This window comes from Heptranchias perlo, chromosome 22 (genome assembly GCF_035084215.1).
Source record: "Heptranchias perlo isolate sHepPer1 chromosome 22, sHepPer1.hap1, whole genome shotgun sequence".
NCBI classification, from domain to species: Eukaryota; Metazoa; Chordata; class Chondrichthyes; order Hexanchiformes; family Hexanchidae; genus Heptranchias; species Heptranchias perlo.
Window position 1 is genome coordinate 42,246,962 of NC_090346.1, and position 21,901 is coordinate 42,268,862.

At 41.7% G+C, this 21,901-nt stretch overlaps 1 protein-coding gene and 1 long non-coding RNA gene across 8 annotated transcripts in view; one reads left to right on the forward strand and one right to left on the reverse strand.

Annotated features, from left to right (window-relative positions):
* Positions 1–21,901, forward strand: part of septin12 (septin 12) — a 300,476-nt gene that overhangs the window by 162,661 nt on the left and 115,914 nt on the right. Inside the window, exon 1 of one of the 7 annotated variants that reach the window (XM_068003386.1) lies at positions 11,856–11,942. The exons of 4 other annotated variants lie outside the window; for them this stretch is intronic. The gene's annotated coding sequence lies outside the window, so the exon portion shown is untranslated. Of the gene's footprint in view, positions 1–11,855; positions 11,983–21,901 lie in introns of those variants that run through there. 2 more of the 7 variants (XM_068003383.1, XM_068003388.1) reach the window with 2 other exon arrangements.
* On the reverse strand, positions 9,335–11,782 carry LOC137340947 (uncharacterized). The gene is made up of 2 exons (XR_010966914.1): positions 11,701–11,782; positions 9,335–11,098 (listed from the first exon to the last, which is right to left on the reverse strand). It is a non-coding gene; the product is annotated as an uncharacterized lncRNA (long non-coding RNA).

The following is a 21,901-nucleotide window of genomic DNA, read 5'->3' on the forward strand; positions in this document are numbered from 1 at the left end:
CATGTATCAAAATCTAGCACAACACTGACAGATTCTTTTGCCCCTAGTGAAAGCTTTGTGGCCTAACCTGGTGGACAGAAGCTTATCATTCCGTGCCGAAACAAATGATCAAAGTGACCCATTCAAAATGATTTTGTTTATTTCAGATTAGCATAGTTCATGCCTTCTTGCAGCAATTTATGGCCGATTGCATCATCATCGAATAATAATAAGCATGAGGCTCCTTTTTGAAGTGAGAATAGCATCTCACATCTTTTGTCTGCCTTTATCTTTAGACTTCACAAGATGGATTGGTTCTTGGCCATGAGCCCCAAGTTTGTTTGTTTTTTATAAAGGAATCTCATGGATTTCCACAAGGAAGTGTCCCACTAACTTGTAGGGAAACATCCGAAATGAATTTATCTTTTCAAGAATTTTTTTTTAACTCAATATTTTACTGTGTGTACAATACTTGTTAACATCAGATTTATGATGGGATCCCTGACTAATCAGAAAGATCACATTCCACATATTAGAAGATGCACTCAGTGAGCTGAGAGGTGCCTCGAACATGTGTTGTCAACCAGACAGCATTCCGTTCCCATAGCACTGCTCCTTGCTGTTCTGGGATAATTTCTGACATTTTTATAATGGCATTGGGAAGCAGTTGCCTGTGTATCGTTCAACTCTCTCCCAAATGCTAGAACTGGTCCACTAATGCCATATAGTCCAAAGCACTGGTGGGAATTCACTAAAGGAGATGAGACTCTCTCAACATGGAGGTAAGAGTCTCACATCAGTATGTGTGTGTGTGTGTGTGTGTGTGTGTACTGCATCAGTGTGCTAATAGGTGTCTTTCAAATTGACTAATAGATTTACTGCTATGTCTTATTTCCATAGGTTAATTTTGGCAAAGCTATCCCAAACAATAGCAAGTATTGAATTTGGAGCCATTCTAGCTCCATATAAGATTAACTTTTTTTAAAAAACTTAGTATTGAAATACTTGTTTCCTCTTGTTTCTGCCGGTAATACCAGCGCAATCTGGGCAGAATCGACCGGACCAGCGCAAAAGATCGGGGAAATTTTAAACGTAAGTGAGTTACGCCCAAAACCACTTACGTTTGTGTTTTCCGTGATCTTTTCCGCTGGTTTAAGATTCAGTTCGCCTGGATCAGGCCCCGCCCACAAAACTGGGCACACCCCCAGGTTTAAATTGCAAGATTCCACTGGTTGCGCTGGTTCGGGAAGCTCTTCAAATTACACTTTTTAGGCGCACAGAGACGAGTAGGTACGTTTTGAAAGCTTTTTCATATCAAAAAAATACTTAATTTACTAAGAAACTGACGAGTCTCCACCAATAAAACTATTAAATGGTTCAGTATAGTTTTTTTAAGTCATTTTCAGTGATTTTAAATCAAGTTACTTACAGGTGGAAGACTGGACACTTATTAAAAATGCTTATTTTTGGTGATAAACCCATTTTCAGTTGTGTTAATAAACGGCACCAGGTTACCACTCTTAAATAAATCAAGGAATACTTTTTAATGAGGAAAAAAAGAAACAATTATGTTCTATTGCGCTGCCTGATGGCGCAGGTTCATTGAAGATTTTCCGTTTGTGATTATACAAATGAATTTTATTGGAAACTTGAACTGTAACCTAACCTGCGCAATTTGGGCTCAATTTCCCGAGTGCACCCAAAGCGGAAGCTCTACCTTGGGGTGTCTGCACTTTAGGCTCTGTTTGGAGTGGCCTACTACTAGTCTAGGCTGTGTGTTTGGACAGGTTATTGAATAAAGTAGATACCTCAAATTTCCGCGGAGATCTCTGCCGGGAGATATGGCGTCTTTATAATTTTCCATCTATACCAAAAATCACTCACTACTTAGTCAGTGTGTTCCAGCTCGTATTCTTGCCATTTCATACCTGCATTGCTGATGTTTGCAATTTTGGTTAATTTATTGATTTTTGCACCCGTTGTATCTGGGGGTTCCTTCAATCTTCCCCCAAAGTTATGGCAGGAGGTCGGAAGAACCCCACTGAAACTCAGGGCCATGTTTCTTTAAAGGCTCAGAATCCCTTTTAAATGAACTTTACAGTGTTTCTGAAATTTCAAATCTGCTGACCTACCTGGTAGACATTATAAAGGAGTTATTCACAGCAATGTTCGCTTAGCGACCTGTCTGATCAATATTACCACCTCATACTCTCATTAACAATTGTAATAGTGCACGGAATTCATGGTGAAAGAATTTTTTCACTCTTCCCTCTTCTAGCTCACGTGCAATAAAACTGGGTTTCAAACATTTCCATGTGGGGGGGATCCCCCTGCAAATATTATGCTAGCAAGCCAACAAATAGAGAGAAATCCATAAATCTTATGGCAGACGTGCAAAAGGCTATTGACCTCAGAGAACCCCTGGGGTCCCCTCATGAACCAGTTTGAAAATCTAAAGCACAACAGTGCAAAATCAATAAATTAACAAAATTGGAAAGTTTGTTGACGCTGGTATGAAGTTAGAAAATGACAAGAATACAAGCTGGCAGTGGAACATGACTTTAAGTTGTGAGTGATTTTTGGTGCAGATAGAAAATTATAAATTCTGTCTTGCTTGGCATGTATTTTACTGTTTTATGATTTATACCAGCCATAAAAATCCCCAGCAGTCTTCACAGTTTGTTGGTAAACCTCCAGGAACACATGATAATTATTGCTCCTCTTGTGTCAACGTCCTCCTGTGTTAAGGACATGGAGCAATCTGCCAATACAAAAATCCAAGAAGAGAATTAAACACCTGCATAAAGTTGCAATGGCGTTATTATAAATAACAGAATTCACAGAGTGAATTAGGTGGGCTGCAATATAATCAACAACAACTTGCATTTATATAGCGCCTTTAACGTAGTAAAACATCCCAAGGCCCTTCACTGGCGCATTATAAAACAAAATTTGACACCGAGCCATATAAGGAGATATTAGGACAGGTGACCAAAAGCTTGGTCAAAGATGTCGGTTCTCCTGAAGTTCAGAAGTGAATTTCAGGGGCTGTGCAAGGGTTGAAACAAAGCATCTCATGCATGAAAATTGATGGTTTACAAGTATCTCATAGTTTAGTAAATCAAAGGTGTGATGTAATTTAAAAACTGGGAGTCAATACTCAAATTTGAAGAGATTTTTTCTTATCAAACCATTAAAACTAAATCAAAACACATGGAAGTCAACTTAAATTGTTTTCAATTATTAATGTCATTGGAAGATTTCAGTTGACACTACAGTACTAAAAAATCTTAAAATAAATATGAATTCAAAATTATTATTGCAGGTTTCAGAATGAAGCATAGTCACATGCAGTGTAGAAATGCATATTTACATTTTCCATGTCAGTCATGTGCTAGAAGTGATGTCCAAGTACTGATCATCTGAGATTCCTGATCCAGGGAATGGATCAGATTGAGCCTGTGACCTGGGAGAAGACAGAGGTCAGCCTGGTCATTAGGATAGCAGCCTATTGCTTGGCCATTGGCTTCTATGCTGTTGTGTTTCTTTAGCCAAGTGGAAAAAAGATGATCCAGGCTGAGCTGAACAACTGAAAGAAGCATTTGGCCTAATCCCCCAAATATACCTCCGTTAGGAGGTCAAACTGAGCATCCTCCTCCTGTCTCAATTCAGTCAAAGAGGTAATAAAACCATTGAAAGAGACACTGATGAAAGGTAATTTCATTAATGCTGATTGCACTGTATTTCACGGGCATCAGATTGTCCAGAAGTTGAGTCATTCAAATGCCAGACAATGAACAATATGCTTTGATCTAATATCAAGACAATGATGCCGGTATATCCACCAAGCATTTAATAGAGCAACTACATCAAATGGAATTTGATTAATTGGGAGGCATGAACATTTAGCTGCAATTTTTTTCTCTAATTTTCTCCCATCCCCTCCCTAAAGACACAGATTGATGCTGACACAAGGTTCGGTACTTCTAGCACTTCACACAGGTGGGATAGTCTTGTGTGAGCTTAGATAGTGAGCTTTGGCCAATTATTCAACCATGGGGATGGAGATGAGGGAATTTCATCACAGCTGATCCCAGTCTCAGCTGATAATAACATACCCTCATTTTCCAACCGAATTCACAGGCATTTGGCTTGACTGCTGCTGACTAAAGCTACATCAGCAGCGTGAGCTTCATGCATATAATACTACATCGTTCAGAAAGTAGCATCTCCATAACTACTGAGCACGCAGCAGTGATTAGTCATATTTTAGTGATTATACTATTTTTTTAAAAAATTAATCCTTTTGGCGTGAAGACATGAAGCAATTTTCAAATAAGTCAACATATCATAATTTTTAAATTCTCTTGGCCCCACCAACGAATCATAAGATTTTGGAAGGTTTTGTCATCTTGTGTTTTTTGGCTCCACATTTCATCTGTAGGTCATTGCTTTTCACAACAACTTTAAAAAGTTAATTAGCTTTGAATTGAGCTTCATTATTCACTTCCTTTCAACAGACAGTGGGCTTTCATTTTCAAAGTGGGCTTGGGACTGTGTTCCTCATCCCATAAACACTGGTTTACAATCCCAATAATTTAAAAGTACACATCAAAGGTTTATTGAGGCTTAAGGATTGATGTGGGACTCCTTCAGTGGCTCATTGACGGAGTCCTGAGCTGTTAAGACCAGGAAGATTGTCGGATCAATTTGGTCCATGCTGACTTCACTGAGCCCAGCAAGGATGATAAAATTACCCTCTGTGCCCTGGGTTAGGGTGGGGGAAATGTCGGTCAGAGATTCTGTTGCTGATTGAAGTCTGGGGACTCGAGCTGGAAAGTGCACATGTGTGAACATCAGGTGAGGACAGAAATGATCTTTGCTCTGATACCTCACATTATCACACAGCCTGCCAACATTCTTTCACGTTGGCTCGCACATCAAGTAGGTCAACTTTGGGGAAAGTTCTGAAGGGTTTCCCAATTGTGGTGACATCACCCAGCACCAATCATCGCCTTTTGGGTATAACGGGAGAAAATTGAAAATAAACTGAGGAGAATGTTTTTATTGCAAACCAAAGATCTCTGCTGGGGATTGGAGGAGGAAACTTGCGTTCAAAGTTGGAGGTGGGGGGGGGGGAGTGGAAAATGAGCTGGTGGTAGGCCTCCCTCTGTCATTTTCCATACTCATCCACTCCTACACTGCCCTATTTCAGGCAATACTGGAAAATCCAGGCCATTTTTTTCGTGTGTGTGTGTGTGTGTGTGTGTGAAAAAGAAAGACTTGCATTTATACGGTGCCTTTCACAACCTCAGGACGTCCCAAGTCGCTTTACAACCAATGAAGTACTTTTTGAAGTGTAGTTACCGTTGTGATGTAGAGGGTGGGTTGGGGGTGGGGGAGAGATTGCTACAATAAACATACTGATTTTCAATTTGTTTTATGTCCCTCATGCACAATGGCACTCACACATGGTAAACAGTCTGCAATGCATCAGTATTGTAAAGATTTAATAACCAATCTGCAGCTGATTACTAAGTAACTTCTACAAACTAAATGAACCACATAAGAGTTCATTGCACAGCATGCATACATTACATCAGCCATGGGGTAGATTTGTTTAAAGAAACATAAAATGTTACAGCACTGAAAGTATTAATCAGTTAGCTACTCATGACAAGTTCTGGCCAGTTTGTATGGGTGGCGAGACAGTAAATAGGAAATAAGTCAGCTGTAATTCAAATTCCAAGGTGTTTTTTTTAGTGAAAATATCACATGGGTGTGGGAAATAAACAACAGAGTAAAGTGCTAAAGGAACAAATTACTAAACATGCTAAATGCTAACGTCACAGCATCTCATTAAATGCCTACACCTTAATATACAGTCTACGGCTGATAATTCAGTTGTTTTCATGTGCTAAAAAAATGGACAAATGTAAGGAATCTTACAACACCAGGTTATAGTCCAACAAATTTATTTAAAAAACATAAGCTTTCGGAGATTATCCCCTTCGTCAGATGAATGAGTGAAAAGGTTCTCAAATCGCATATCTTATACTATGCTCGGACAGCATCACACCAATCAAAAGGTGTCGTTGTTATTCAAACAGGCCAGTCACGGAGAACAGCACGTCCCAGTACACTGGATATACATTGTGTCAATTACACAGACAGGCAGAAAGAAACCCAAAATGGCAGAGAGAGAGAGAGAATATTTAAAAAAATGGAGTTATCCATTCATTTTAATGAAGCAGTGTAGTAACAGGAATTTAATGATAAAAAATAAATTCAGATAATTGCAACTTTGAATTAAGAAGAATAGGCTGTACAATATGATTTTTTAAAAAATGTTTTTGATTAACCAGTTCAAAACTTGCAATGAGAAAGCTTAATTTAGTAAACTAGGACGTTGAAGTTACAGTGACTTTCAGGAAAGGTTAGTAGAGGCTGCATTTCATCTCAAGAAAGACTGTGAACACCTGACTGGAATCACTCTGATATCTGTACTGAATTGCAGGCACTGAACCGCACCATGAGTAGGAAGTAATTTGCACAAAAGGCCATTCCAAACTGCTGTAACACAGTCATCTGTTTAGATTCTTAGTGTAGTTAACGCACTAAAACTGAAAAAGTTGGTGTATTTAGTTTCAGATGGCAATGCTGCCTGTTAGCTGCAAGGGTCAACACAGGCTAAAGTGTTGCTATTTGATAACGTTGAATAAGACATACATGCGTCATCTTAAAATTTAAATAGGCTTCTGTAAGCCATAGAAAGAAAGGTCAACTAATGTTTTTCATTTATCATCTTTTTAAGGATAACAACATAGGGGAAAAAAATTATTTACTCAATGATGGTAAGGAAGGCAGGGCAAACAGAAGTAAAGCTACTAAAATGTTTTATTTTCAACTCAAAATTGTTTTTCAAAGATTGTTTTAGTTGCATAGGATTATTAAAGTAATAAAACTACTTGTGGCATCTAAGTAACTTTATTGCAGCAAAATCGATGTGTGTTGCAACATTTCAGTGTGCAAACTGAAAATTTTGCAAGTAAGTGTCCAGACAGGGAAGACTGGAATTTCCCAGGAATGCCTGCAATCTTGGGGTTTCATCCCAGTCACCACGTTGGTATGGATGTAGTAAGGGACACAGGAACAGGAATAGACCGTTTGGCCAGTCAAGCCATTTTTGTTGGTCATCACAGCTCTATCTTTTAAATTCTAATTCCCGACAGTTTCACCATATCCCTTAATATCTTTACTTGTCCAGGTAAGTATCTATCTTCCTTTTAAACACCTCAGTTGATTTTTTATCGATGCCCTTCTAGTACAGTGCAGTTCGCGTTCTCTCAGCCTTTGCACAAAAAAGTTTTGCTTTTAATTGGTTTACTTCAATTTCTAGGATAATGTCCCCATGATTGAATTTTTTGAGGGGGTGACTAGGCGTGTGGATGAGGGTAACGCAGTGGATGTGGTATACATGGATTTCAGTAAGGCCTTCGATAAAGTCCCCCACAGGAGACTGGTCAAGAAGGTACGAGCCCATGGAATCCAGGGTGCCTTGGCACTTTGGATACAAAACTGGCTTAGTGGCAGAAGGCAGAGGGTGATGGTCGAAGGTTGTTTTTGTGACTGGAAGCCTGTGGCCAGTGGGGTACCACAGGGATCGGTGCTGGGTCCCTTGCTGTTTGTGGTCTACATTAATGACTTGGATATGAATCTAAAAGGTATGATCAGTAAGTTCGCTGATGATACAAAAATTGGTAGGGTGGTAAATAGCGAGGAGGATAGCCTCAGTCTGCAGGACGATATAGATAGGTTGGTCAGATGGGCGAAACAGTGGCAAATGGAATTTAACCCGGAAAAGTGCGAGGTGATGCACTTTGGAGGGACTAACAAGGCAAGGGAATACACAATGAATGGGAGGACCCTAAGCAAGACAGAGGGTCAGAGGGATCTTGGTGTGCAAGTTCACAGATCCCTGAAGGCAGCGGAACAGGTAGATAAGGTGGTAAAGAAGGCATATGGGATACTTGCCTTTATTAGCCGAGGCATAGAATAGAAGAGCAAGGAGGTTATGATGGAGCTGTATAAAACACTGGTTAGGCCACAGCTGGAGTACTGTGTGCAGTTCTGGTCGCCACACTACAGGAAGGATGTGATCGCTTTGGAGAGGGTGCAGAGGAGATTCACCAGGATGTTACCAGGGCTGGAGCGCTTCAGCTATGAAGAGAGACTGGGAAGATTGGGTTTGTTTTCCTTGGAGCAGAGGAGGCTGCGGGGGGACATGATTGAGGTGTACAAAATTATGAGGGGCACAGATAGGATGGATTCTAAGGAGCTTTTTCCCTTCGTTGAGGGTTCTATAACAAGGGGGCATAGATTCAAGGTAAAAGGCGGGAGGTTTAGAGGGGATTTGAGAAAGAACTTTTTCACCCAGAGGGTGGTTGGAGTCTGGAACTCACTGCCTGAAAGGGTTGTGGAGGCAGGAACCCTCACAACATTCAAGAAGCATTTGGATGAGCACTTGAAATGCCATAGCATACAAGGCTACGGACCAAATGCTGGAATATGGGATTAGAGTAGACAGGGCTTGATGGCCGGCGCGGACACGATGGGCCGAAGGGCCTCTATCCGTGCTGTATAACTCTATGACTCTATGACTCTATGTTCTAGTTTCACCTCCTAGAGGGAACAATCGCCCCTTAGCTTTATTGCCAATTCCTTTCATTATTTCAATCAGACGACTCCTTAATTTCGTATCCAGGGAATGTAAGTCAATTTTTATCCAGTCCCTCATCATAGCTCAATCCCTTCATTCCAGGTGTCATTCCGGTGAATCATCGATGCACTTTTTCCAAGTGAGTTATGTCTTTCCTGAGGCAGGGCAATCAAAACCGAACCCACTGGGGTACATTTTTTTATCCTTAGTGCACAGCTGTTAGGCATCAGCTACGATCAGTGTAGAGTGGGAGATCGGGCTGGCTCCACGACTTGTCTGTGATTCTCAGCACCCAATTTTCCCCACCGCATTGCGCCCAGATTCTGATTTAACAGGAGTCCACCATGCATCTTTAACGCGGCCCAACCCTTGGGGTCGGGGTCACAGTAAGGTCGGGGCGGAAGTCAAACTCGGCTGGAGAAAGGAACGATTTCATAGTTTTAACCATCGCGATTCTGACAATAATATACTCCTTCAACTTCTCTCTCTTAGTTTGTGATGCTATCTTAACACATTGATTAGATCACAGCCTTGTATTCAGTGTTATTATCCAACACTTTTTTCCCCAAGAAACTAAACATTACAGACAAAACATATGTTGCAAGTTAAAACAGGGAAACATTTAACAATTAACACTCCAGGTGTAAACAATTTATTCAATTTAAAATTTTCAAATTATTTTTTTTACACAAGATAAAAAGTGCACTGGTTTCCACACTGATCCAATACTGGTGTATATTCTCAATAAGGCAGTTGCAGGAGGTTATAGTGATGACCTAATGGTACATATTTGTGCAGTAAATTAGCTTCAGGTCTGAGGCGAGCACAGGTGGGGTCCAGCGTAGCTGGATGGGGATGGATGGGCTAGCCCACCTCCAGTTGTGCCTTTGGGTTGCATCACTTTTCAGTACAGCTGGGGACCAGTGGTGGTGTGTGTTGTCACTGGTATTAACCTGTTTCTTCCTGTGGGGTTGAGAAAGATCTGCTGTCTAGGTCTCCAAGAAGAGGCTCCAGACTGCTTGATATTTCCTAATTCTAGGTGGATTCCATATACCGTTGTCTGACTGGCATATGTCCAACAAATGCCTAATCCACATGGCTGTGTGGAAGGAGCCACATTTTATGACATTTGGCGTAAGTCGCTTGAGGGCCATCCTTGGCTCAGAAGATTGTGGGTTCAAACCCCACTCCAGAAACTTGAGCACGTAATGTAGGCTGACACCTCAGTGCAGTACTGAAGGAATGCGACACGGTCAGTGGTGATCTCTTCTGGATGAGATGTTAAACTGAGGCCCCGTCTGCCCCCTCAGGTGGATGTAAACGATCCCATGGCACTAGTCAAAGAAAAGCAAGGGAGTTCTCCCCAGTATCCTGGCCAACATTTATCCCTCAACAAACACCGAAAAAAAATAAAGTACTTGGTCATTTTTTTCATTGCTGCTTGTGCGACCTTGCTGTGTACAAATTGACTGCTGCATTTTCCACATTGAAACAGTGATTACATTTCAAAAGTACTTTGTTGACTATAAAGCGCTTTGGGACATACTGAGAATGTGAAAAGCTCTATATAAATGTAAGTTCTTTCTTTAAAGCTGGGTCAGGAGAATTTTGGCTGCAAATTGCAAAGTTTTTTGTTTGGTGGCAGCATTGGAAGGGCTGTGTTGAAGTGTCCTTGGTCTATTTGTTCTCCATGGTGTTCACCTTGTACGTCTTGTCACTTTTGCCTGTGCAATAGCTGCTGGCTTGCAGGTAGCAACAATTAACATAATGAGGGTGGAGCTGGCTCAATGTCAACACTGCTCTCCTGCATGATCTGCTTCCATCACAATATACTCCGCAGCTACAATGTGCAACTTTTTTGTTTGACCTTCTTGTTGTTTTGTCTCTTGGTTTCCTGCCCTTTTCTTTCCTCTGCTCTTAAAGGCACTAATTCTCATCGGAGTGTGGTTCCACAGGTACTGGCATTGCTCTGGTAACTCACCCGAGTGCCCATGATTCATGTGTGAGCCCAGTCATGGAGCGTTGACAGGATATTCACCGATGGTGGGGTGGGATCGCAGCGGAGCCTGAGCTGGTTCTCCTCTGACATCTACACATACAGGGGACGGTCACAAAACAGGCATTGTCGGCAGAAACGCTGGCTGATTTTATTTTTCCCACTCCTTAGTCTGTCAATTTACAAGGCCCAGGCTGCTGCCTCAGCTACAATTAGAAAACTCAGGGCTGGCCAGCGATTGAAACCGGATCAGTGTAGCTCTGCACTGCACTATTTGGTGCATTTCCCCAGTGAGCTACACATTTCTAACTGTCTACCCAAACCTTTTCATAGCAAAAATAATCACAAGCAATTTACTTCCACCTGTTCTTCCTTGCTTCTGTGTGCAACAGATGAACTGAGCTCTAAGGAAGAAAAGAAAGATACACAAACAGGAATGGTATTGTGAACTCTAATGTACTTGTGAAAAGTTTGGAATATCTTGCACGGGAAATACAAGTTGGGATTTCATTAATAACTGTGTATTATATCTCGCCTCTGAGTTAGAAGGTTGTGGGTTCAATTACCATTTGAGCACAAAATCTAGGCTGACCCTTCCAGTGCAGTACTGAGGGAGTGCTGCACTGTCGGAGGTGCCGTCTTTCAGATGAGACGTTAAATGGAGGCCCCTAATGCCCCCTCAGGTGGACATAAAAGATCCCGCGGCACTAATTCGAATAAGAGCAGGGGAGTTCTCCCTGGAGTCCAGGCAAATATTTATCCCTCAACCAACACCTAAAGACAGATTATCTGGTCATTATGACATTGCTGTTTGTGGGACCTTGCTGTTTGTAAATTGACTGCCGCGTTTCCTACATTACAACAGTATTAAAAAAAAAAGTACTTTGTTGGCTATAAAGGACCTTGGGACGTCCTGAGGTCGTAAAAGGTGCTACATAAATGCAAGTCGTTCTTTCTTTAAATATAGCTCAGCTAATCGGAGAAGATATTTTTACATTCATCGTACCTTGGAATATTCACAAACTTGCTTCAGTTTCACTTTAAAGCCACTTTTCCTGTTCTGTACTACATGTTGTCATCTAGAGTGTAAGAAATCAACAGGAAATAGAGACTCATACCAGAGGAAGTGCATCATCATTTTAATATTGAGTTCTTGTGGATACACACACACACGCCCCATGCATCAAAACTGCTGTGTCTAGTATCCTGTGGCAGTCAAGGCACTGGCAGGTATCAAAAAGGAAGAAGGTATTCACCAGACCTTGGATAATCTGGCTTCTGGGTAAAAGTACGGTAACATGTTAAACTGTTTAGTGCAGCTTCATCAGAATACAGTAGATGGTTAGTTAATGCAGCCTGTTGTGGTTTGGTGCCACCGATGAACAGACAGACTTTTCTGGCTGGGTGCCTGTAGAGAAGTGGGTTGCAGAGTGCACACTGGAAACGTGGGTCTAGCAAGTTCATCTTTTGTGTTCCTTATTCCCGGTGGTAGGATTTGATATATTCTGTTCTCCAAAGTGGACAATTGCCGGGATTACGGTTTTAAAAAAATAAGTGAAAAGGATTGAACTGTTTCAGGACAATATAGCAATCTATTGCTGTGTTTTTAAAGGTTTGCATCATAAAGTTGTATTGTTTGCCTTGGTGAGTGAACAGAAACAGAATTCCTTGGTAACATAACACATCAGTAAACAGAATTAAAATCATTCAAACTTAAATGGATATGAATAAATGTATTGATTGTAAAAATTTTCAAATAAGTATTTTATATTTGGTCTGTTCAGCTATTCGTGTAAGGTTCAGTTACACGCTGCAACATACACAACTGTTTTTTCTCGTAGAAATAGTCATGTTGTATAAATGTGACAAAGCTTCCTGTCACCAACGTTGTTCTGTGTACCCAGCAGAATCGCACCCATTCACCCATCAACCCTGGGCTCGCTGACCTACATTGGCTCCCGGTCTGGCAATGCCTCGATTTTAAAATTCTCATCCTTGTTTTCAAATCCCTCCTTGGCCTCACCCCACACCCCCATCTCTGTAACCTCCTCCAGCCCTACAAGCCTCCGAGGTCTCCGCGCTCCTCCAATTCTGGCCTCTTGTGCCTCCCCAATTTTCATCGCTCCACCATTGGTGGACGTGCCTTCAGCTGCCTAGGCTCTAAGCTCTGGAATCCATCTATAATCTGCTTATTCATCCTATTTTTCATCCCCAAGAAACTAAGACTGAGCAAGACTGGGTGCAAATTATTTTTTATTTATTTATTTTAAACTCCCCTTAAAGATATTTGTGATCCTGTCATAGGATCTGGCAGCATAGCTGATGATCTGACACAATTTGACGTGTGAGTAATGGTTCTGTAATTAAAATTCTGTCCTTTTAATGATTAGGTCAATGTATCGATAGCTAAAGGCTGAATCTACAGCTGGGTGATGGTATTGTGCACATAGGAACAGGAGTAGGCCATTCAGCCCCTCGAGCCTGTTCCACCATTCAATTAGAACATGGATGATCTGTATCTTAACTCCACATACCCGCCTTGATTCCGTAACCCTTAATACCCTTGCCTAACAAAAATCTATCAATCTCCGTTTTGAAATTTTCAATTGACCCCCAGCCTCAACAGCTTTTTGGGGGAGAGAGTTCCAGATTCCAACCACCCTTTGCATGAACGGCCTAGCTCTAATTTTAAGGTTATGTCCCCTTGTTCTGGACTCCTCCCACCAGAGGAAATAGTTTCTCTCTATCTACCCCAGTAGTAGATAAGAAAGTAAAATTGCTGCCAGGTTGTAGACTGGGTGACTGGTTCTGGAGGTTTTCAGTCAGGAATTAGAACTAACATTGGGACGTGGGCTTTGTTGGTTTAAGGTATTCCACCACACTCTGCTTTCAAACTTGGGAAATAATTGGCAGCTCAGTGTTAGATACTGATCCAGAAGTATTCGAGGAGTCTGCAGTCTGCAAGCTCTTCAAAGTAGATTCTTCAAACTCAAGCCCCTGACCACAGCAGCGTAAAGCAAGCGTATGATTAGCTATGCATAGAATAACCATGCTTCACAGTATATACACTAAATTCTTTAAAGTATTTGTATATGTGAGATTGATTTATCTTCATATGAAAGAAGATGATGTCTATAGATTACAACAAAAGGGTGTTGGTTTAGCACAAACTGTGCTATTTCTGCTTTGAAAAGTAATGGATTAAAATTCACGTCAAAGCACTTGCCCCAAAACCTAGCAGAATTTGAAAGGGACGGGAGATGAGAAATGGAGATGTTTGGCCAATTGAAGTGGCAGGTCCTGAGATAATGACCAGCAGAAAATTTCATTTTTTTTTTCCGTTGCAGGACTGTGGCTCAAGGCTGGACGGGATCCAGTGCCCACGGCCATGAGCCCAACAAATCAACACTGGATCTATGTTAAGCCTCGATACTCTGAAGTTGTGAGGCCAACTCCAAAGCCTTATTCCAGAGCAATTGCGTTGATTGTCTTGTGAGAATAATTATAGCTGAAAATGGCAAAACAGACCGAACGTTTAGCATTTTATTTTATTGAGCGGTGGCTTTCACCACAGGACACTCTGGATCAGTATTGCGTTTGGTCAGGATTCTGGTGTTAGTCCAATGATACATGCCTTGGTTCTAGCTGCCTAACCTGTTACTGGGCTTGTGCTAATCTAATACAGGTTTAAGGCCTTGAGCAACCCCTTCAGCGTCATGTGAATCTTTAAAGTACATGTCTGTCAGTTCCTAACTTACAATGATATTTTATCCCTGTATTATATCAAGGTAAGGAGAATGCCTTCCTGTTGCCTTTAAATGCATTTGCAGAATATTAACTGGGCTTAGATCTTTTGGTAAATCAAGCAGTATAAATTACCCACATGTTGTGCATTTTGCAGCCGAACGGTGTCTGTGAAAGTGGCACCACTTGTATTGCTGACTCGTGCTTTGAGTGTTAACGCTGTTAGTTGCCCATCTTCCACTGAGACTCTACTCTGTCTACTTACATCTATTATCTTTTAAGCAGGCGGTAAATGGATTGGTGAAACTTTTCTATATAAAAAAGAATTAAAGCAAATTATTTGGATGGATTTTTAAAGCCAGTGGGGATACTTGTCCCTTTCACTGCCTGGGCTGTAAACTCTGATTGCCTGTCATAGAACCAGTCCGATATTGTATTGAAGGTAAGTGGAAATTTGGTCAAATTTGTTCATGTCTGTTTCATAATCTATCTTTGACAGATGCTTTTCAGGCAAGAACAAAACTGAGCTTAAGCAGAACAGGTAGAAAGATTCTGATCAGTAAAACTGCAGCCAGCTGCCTTGTATGGTTTTTGGTCTGAAGAGAACCAGGACTAAAAGCTTAGAGGCTCTGTCCTCGTTTGCCAGATGCTTGAGTTTGGTTTGAATGGGGCTCACAAGCCAGACTGTTTCAAGTGAACGCGTTCAAACAATGAAGGCAAAAGGGGACCTGTAAGAAACAGAATGAGAAATCTCAGTGGGCAATCATGGCCTGATGTGGCCTTTATTACTATTCTGGTCATGTGTGTGATGCAGGCAGCAACCAGGGGAGGCTCTGCAAACTGCAAGGCAGGAAGCAGTTCTCGTGCTCATCATTTGCATGACTTTGCTCAGTGCTGGAATAATTATTTGCGACTTACACTGGCTGCAGATACAAACACAAGTGAGCCCGACAAAACATCAGTTCTACCAGATAACTGTAGTTCAACTGGGGGGAAGAGAAAGATAACCAGCCTCTGGATGAGGAAAGGTAAGTTCAGCAAAGAACTGTGTGATCCTCTCACAATAGGCTGAGTCTTTTCTTTGATTGTAGCTACATAGTAATGTGACATTTCAGCATCTAGGGGATACGCAAAAAAACCTGGCATCTAAAATGCTGCAGTATTTCTGTGTAATTTGCTAGTCATGCTCACACAGACCATTTTGTGTATTGTAAGGGTATCGCGTACTGTGCTAATCTAGATAAAATGAATAGTAATTTAAACCAGTGTGTAGGGCTAGGTATTGCTCAGTAGCCAGTGATGAAGGAAAAGCTTGGCCTTATGCTGCCATAGTCTCGCTGACTATATATCGTCTTTGCCTTTGTGTGTTTTCATCCTATTTACTAACTGCTGGGCTCCAGTCTGACATTACGTCTGTACGAGGTCTATGCCAGTGGGTTGCAGCCTGCGTGAAACAGCTTTAGTGAGACGAGCAGAGAAGTCAAGCCTAGAGAGCTCTGGTTAGGGAACAGATGGTTCAGGAGGTCTGGGGCAGAAGCAAAAGATTGCAGATGGGGCTTGTTTTCAACTCTTGCTGCTTTCTTTGCATATTATTTGTGTGTGTGTTTTAAAAGCCTTTGTCACATCTAGAAGATGAATTCATCTCCAGCTTTTTTGAACATATGATTCTACATAATTAAGCTTTTAATATTCACAAGGACTTTTTAAAACTCTTATTTCTGCCCTATTGTGATACCATTTCTTGCAATTTGCATACAGTGATAATGGCAATTTGCATTTTCCCAGGATCAGGGATTGCACCAAGAATCATTCCAAATGGTGCCTGTTGTAGTAGCAAGTATGTGAGAATTGTCTGCATGCAGTCATTTACTGTATCCTGTTTAACTTGGTGCCAGAAATGATTGTTGTAAACTCACTTCAGCTACCCATGTGAAGTCAACACATTTATACCGCTGTGTACCTAGGGCAGTTGAAACCCTACTGTTTGGTACTGGGAAAGTAGAGGTCAGATGGAGTCCAATGACCTCTATGGGTTACTGGTCTCCCACCTTTACTTCCCTATATGCAGCCAGTCTAAATGTGGGCCAGTTTGCAATGGGATTCCTGCATGTCTGCAATTTTCATTACCGTGCATGCCGGAACTGGGGAAGGTGCTTGTCGGTGCACCAAGTTATTGAATTGTATGTCATGGTACAGGCTACAAAACCAGCTCTCTCTGCATTTACAAAGTAGGTAGAGATGGCGTAGATTCTGAAGGCAGCTCGATATAGGTCTCTGACTTCAACGGGTTTTGGAGGTGAGGTCCTTTATATTATAGAATCCCATTGATGGCAGGAATACTCCTGCATGACTGCCATTGATGGGACTCTACCAATGTAAAAGTGCCTGTAGTATCAGACCAGCCTCATGTCTACATCAAGTTTTTGTTACAAAAGCATTTCTGTAGGTGGGTCAAACACTTCATTTATATTGTGGGATATATCCTACATCACCAACAGCAAGATGAAAACAACTTCACTTTCCACAGTGGACTATCGCCTAAGGGCTGGGCTTGGTCTGTACAGGCCAACTAGAGGGAAGCAGCATTGCTGCCCATATAGGTGAGCTGAGTGTTCCACCTGCCCTCAGCCAGAATATAAATAGCAGGCAGCACAGCAGTATGGGGACAGCCACCTCTTGAGATGGTTCTCTGGAGGCAAGGCTGTTGACTTGCTTGTCTTCCAGCACTGCTAGAGAAGTCGTGCCTGCTACCGGTGGTAGTGCTTGTACAGGCATCATAGAATCATAGACTCATACAGCACAGAAAGAGGCCATTCGGCCCATCGTGCCTATGCCAAGTCTTTGAAAGAGCTATCCAATTGGTCCCACTCCCCTGCTCTTTCCCCGTAGCCCTGTAAATTTTTCCTTTTCAAGTATACATCCAATTCCATTTTGAAAGTTGTGATTGAATCTGTTTCCACCACCCTTTCAGGCTGTGTATTCCAGATCGTAACAACTTGCTGCATTAATAAAAATTGACTCATCTTTCCCCCCCCCACCCCCTGACCCCGGGTTCTTTTGCCAATTATCTTAAAATGCAACATTAGAGGCTACATCACAATCACACTTGTATAGGAACAGGAATAGGCCATTTAGCCCCTCGAGCCTGTTCCGTCATTCAATCAGATCATGGCTGATCTGTGACCTAGCTCCATATACCCGCCTTAGCCCCATATCACTTAATACCTTTGGTTAACAAAAATCTATCAATCTCAGATTTAAAATTAACTATTGAGCTAGCATCAACTGCTATTTGCGGAAGAGAGTTCCAAACTTCTACCACCCTTTGCGTGTAGAAGTGTTTCCTAACTTCACTCCTGAAAGTCCTGGCTCTAATTTTTAGGATATAGACCTAGACTCTCCAATCAGCGGAAATAGTTTCTCTCCATCTACCTATCAGTTCCCCTTAATATCTTGAAAACTTTGATCAAATCACCCCTTAATCTTCTAAATTCCAGGGAATTCAACCCTAGTTTGTGTAATCTCTCCTTGTAATTTAACCCTTGGAGTCCAGATATCATCCTAGTAAATCTACGCTGCACTGCTTCCAAGGCCAATATATCCTTCCTCAGGTGTGGAGCCCAGAACTGAACACAGTATTCCAGGTGTGGTCTAACCAGGGCTTTTTTTTTTTTCGTTCACGGGATGTGGGCGTCGCTGGCAAGGCCAGCATTTATTGCCCATCCCTAATTTCCCTTGAGAAGGTGGTGGTGAGCTGCCATCTTGAGCCTCTGCAGTCCGTGTGGTGAATGTTCTCCCACAGTGCTGTGCGGTAGGGAGTTCCAGGATTTTGACCCAGCAACGATGAAGGAACGGTGATGTATTTCCAAGTTGGGATGGTGTGTGACTTGGAGAGGAACATGCTGATGATGTTGTTCCCATGTGCTTGCTGCCCTTGTCCATCTAGGTGGTAGAGGTTGCAGGTTTGGGAGGTGCTGTCGAAGAAGCCTTGGCGAGTTGCTGCAGTGCGTCCTGTAGATGGTACACACTGCTACCACAGTGCACCTGTGGTGCTTTGTATAGCTGCAGCATAACTTCTACTCCCTTGCGTTCTAGTCCTCTAGATATAAAGGCCAGTGTTCCATTAGCCCTTTTGATTATTTTCTATACCTGCCCATGATCTTTTAATGATCTATGTACATGGACCCTTAAGTCTCTTTGGACCTCCACTGTTTCGAGCTTTTCACCATTTAGAAAGTACTCTGATCTATCCTTTTTAGGTCCAAAGTGATGACTCACACTTTCCTACATTGAAATCCATTTGCCACAGTTTTGCCCATTCTCTTAATCTATTATTATATCTCTCTGTAATTTTATGCTTCCATCTGCATTGCTTACAATGCTGTCATTCTTTGTGTCATTGGTAGACTTGGATACGTGGCTCTCTATCCCGTCATCTAAGTCGTTAATAAATACAATGAATAGTTGAGGCACCAACACAGATCCCCGTGGGACACCACTAATCATGTCCTGCCAATTTGAGTACCTGTCCATTATCCCTACTCTCTGTCTCTCACCACTCACCCAATTTCCTAATCAGGTAAGTAATTTGCCCTCAATTCCACGAGCTTCATCTTTAGCTTACAGTTTCTTATGGGGGATTTTATCGAATGCCTTCTGGAAGTCCATATAAACAGCATCCATAGACATTCCCCTCTCCACTATTTTAATCACCTCTGGAAAAAATTCAAACAGTTTCGACAGGCTTGATCTACCCTTTACAAATCCACGCTGGCTGTCTCTGGTCAGCGAAAATTTTTTCCAGGTGTTTAGTCACTCTATGCTTAATTATAGACTCTGTCGTTTTACCCATTAACAGATTTGCCCAGTTTACTGTGGACAGTCTCTGTCTCATCCCGTTCAAGTCGGCCTTACCTAAATGTAGAATCTTAGTAACTGATACGGGTTTCTTCCTTTCAAACACAGTGTTGAACTCGATAATATTATGATCGCTATTAGATAAATGTTCACGCACTATTAGGCAGTTAACCAAATCTGGCTCATTTCTCATTATTAAATTGAATGTGGCCTGCCCCCTGTTGGTTCTGGGATATACTGTTGCAGAAAGCTGTCCTGATCACACAAGAAATTCGTTACCTTTCTGACATGAGCTCGTTTGCTTATCCCAATCCATATGAAAGTTAAAATCCCCCATTAAAACTACTCTGCCTTTGCTACATGTTTGTCTAATCTCTGCATTTATACATTCTGCCACTTCACAGTTACTACCAGGGAGCCTATATACAACTCCCACGACAGTCTTAAATCCTTTTCTATTTCTTAATTCTACCCATAAAATCTCCACTGTCTGCTTACCTCTCATTATATCCTCTCTTATCATTGAAGTAATTTCATCCTTAATCACTAAGGCTACTCCTCCCCCTCTACCGGTTTCCCCATCCATCCTGTAGACCTTGTAACCTGGTATATTCAATTCCCTGTCCTGACTGTTTTGCAGCCATGTCTCAGTAACGGCTACCATGTCGTACCCTCTAGGTTGAATTTGCGCCTGCAATTCATTCAATTTGTTCCTTATACTCCGTGCATTTGTATAAAGAACACTTAATTGGGCCACCCGTCCTTCTGCTCAAATGTTTTTTCTTCACACATTTCTTATTTCTCTCTCCTGATTTAATTACTTTACATCTTTTCATTTTCCCTTTGCCTGCAGTGCTTAAAGCCATGGGTGTGAGTTTTCACACCAGTATAAAATTCAGAGTATAATTGGGCAGTAGGAAAGACTTGATAATCTAGAGTAATTTCAAATCTGTAGTTGTGGTACGATGTAACCAAAATAGCCCAAAACACCATCACTCATTAAAAGACGATCAACTGGAATTTCCTGATGTCAGCCCCTCCCCCGAATCTGCTTCTACCTGCTCCCTGCGAGGTAAAATCATTTTCTTCATAGTCCATAATCAATATTTTGTTTTTTCTAATAATGGTGATGGGGCAGAGGTGTTTGCCTTCTCACTGCACCATCATAATGTTTTTTTTAGTGCCTGTCTTCTGTTCCTCACTGCTAGAGTTGTACCCTTCAGCCATATGTTTACATGGGACAGGGAATTTTATTAATTTATTTTGCCATTTTACCCACCTGCCTCGCACTTTTACCGTTGAGCCTGAGACCCACCCTCCCCCCACCTTCCTTATCATCAGAATTCTCTCTTCCGACCATTAAGACAACAAAATGAATGTTTTAAACAGAAGCTTTGCGCCGGTATCGAAAATTGCCCATGCTGTGTTTGGCTGCTCCAATAAGCCTTTACTGCAGGCCAGTGGAATATTGAGGTCAGCAGGATCAATATCCAGAACTGCTTTGCAGTAAATTGTGTTCAAGCATTTTAAACTATACTCTTTTTATGTGGTTTTATTTTCATTATGCTAACTTAAGATGGGCTTAGCCCTGAACTCTTCTTTCCCCACATTCGGTCCTGCATCTTTTCACCTCAGTAGCGGGCACCCCCACATCTCTGCTGCTGCTGAAATCCCAATCCACATTTCAAAGATCAACTTCTTGAAACGCCGGCCTCCTCTCCTTACCCTTCGCAGCCTCCAGTTAATCCGGAATCCTGTGCAGCCCATGTTCCAAACTCTTACACACCCATTATCACCTACCTAGTGCGAGACTGAAAATGTAACAGTGGAAACGGGTGGACTGATTTGTTTTATTCTGTTTGCTTCAGCTACGTAGTTAGATTAAGAATAAGACTGAAAGCAGATTCCCAGCGCAAATGATTGCCCTTGCTCCGTATTATCTGCTGTTTGCAGTACGTTACAGTATTTGTTTTGTTGGCCTCTGGTACCAGTAACATCCAAAGCTATTATACAATCAAGGTCAGAGGTAGAAAGTTTAGGTTACAGCATCTCTTTTTTTTTTGTAAGCAGGAACATATCTGACCCCTGGGGTGTTTTACAGTGCATGAATTATCTGAATGACGAAAGCATCTACTTCCACAGTGCCTGTGCCATTTTTAGTTGTTCTGGATGTCTAATTAGTATGTAATTGAGATAGCAAGTAGAAGCAGGAAATCACATTTTTTACCCTGATTAGGATAAGGGTTCTTAAAAACTGCACAAACTTAAATTCAAGGTAGAGCGTAAATTGTTCCAGTGCTTCTCAACAATGAAGAGTGGTTTGCCATCACAAAGTCAGGTCTTAAGTCCCAGACACCTGTATTGAAATCAAGAATTGTAAAAAAGAATGCACAGGTTCCATGGCAGCAGTTTTGTGTTCTGTTGCTTAGCAACCCCTGTGGTAGAGTCATCAGCAACAATTTTTTGCAGATCAAACCAGGCGTTGGGATTTAGGATGAGGACTACAGCAAGGTAGGGTGGTAAAGCGAGCTTACCTCCGTAAAATTCTACTAAGAAACTGTTTGTGAGAGGACGTCCTCTGGGTTTTGAAAGTGTAGCAGCTCAAC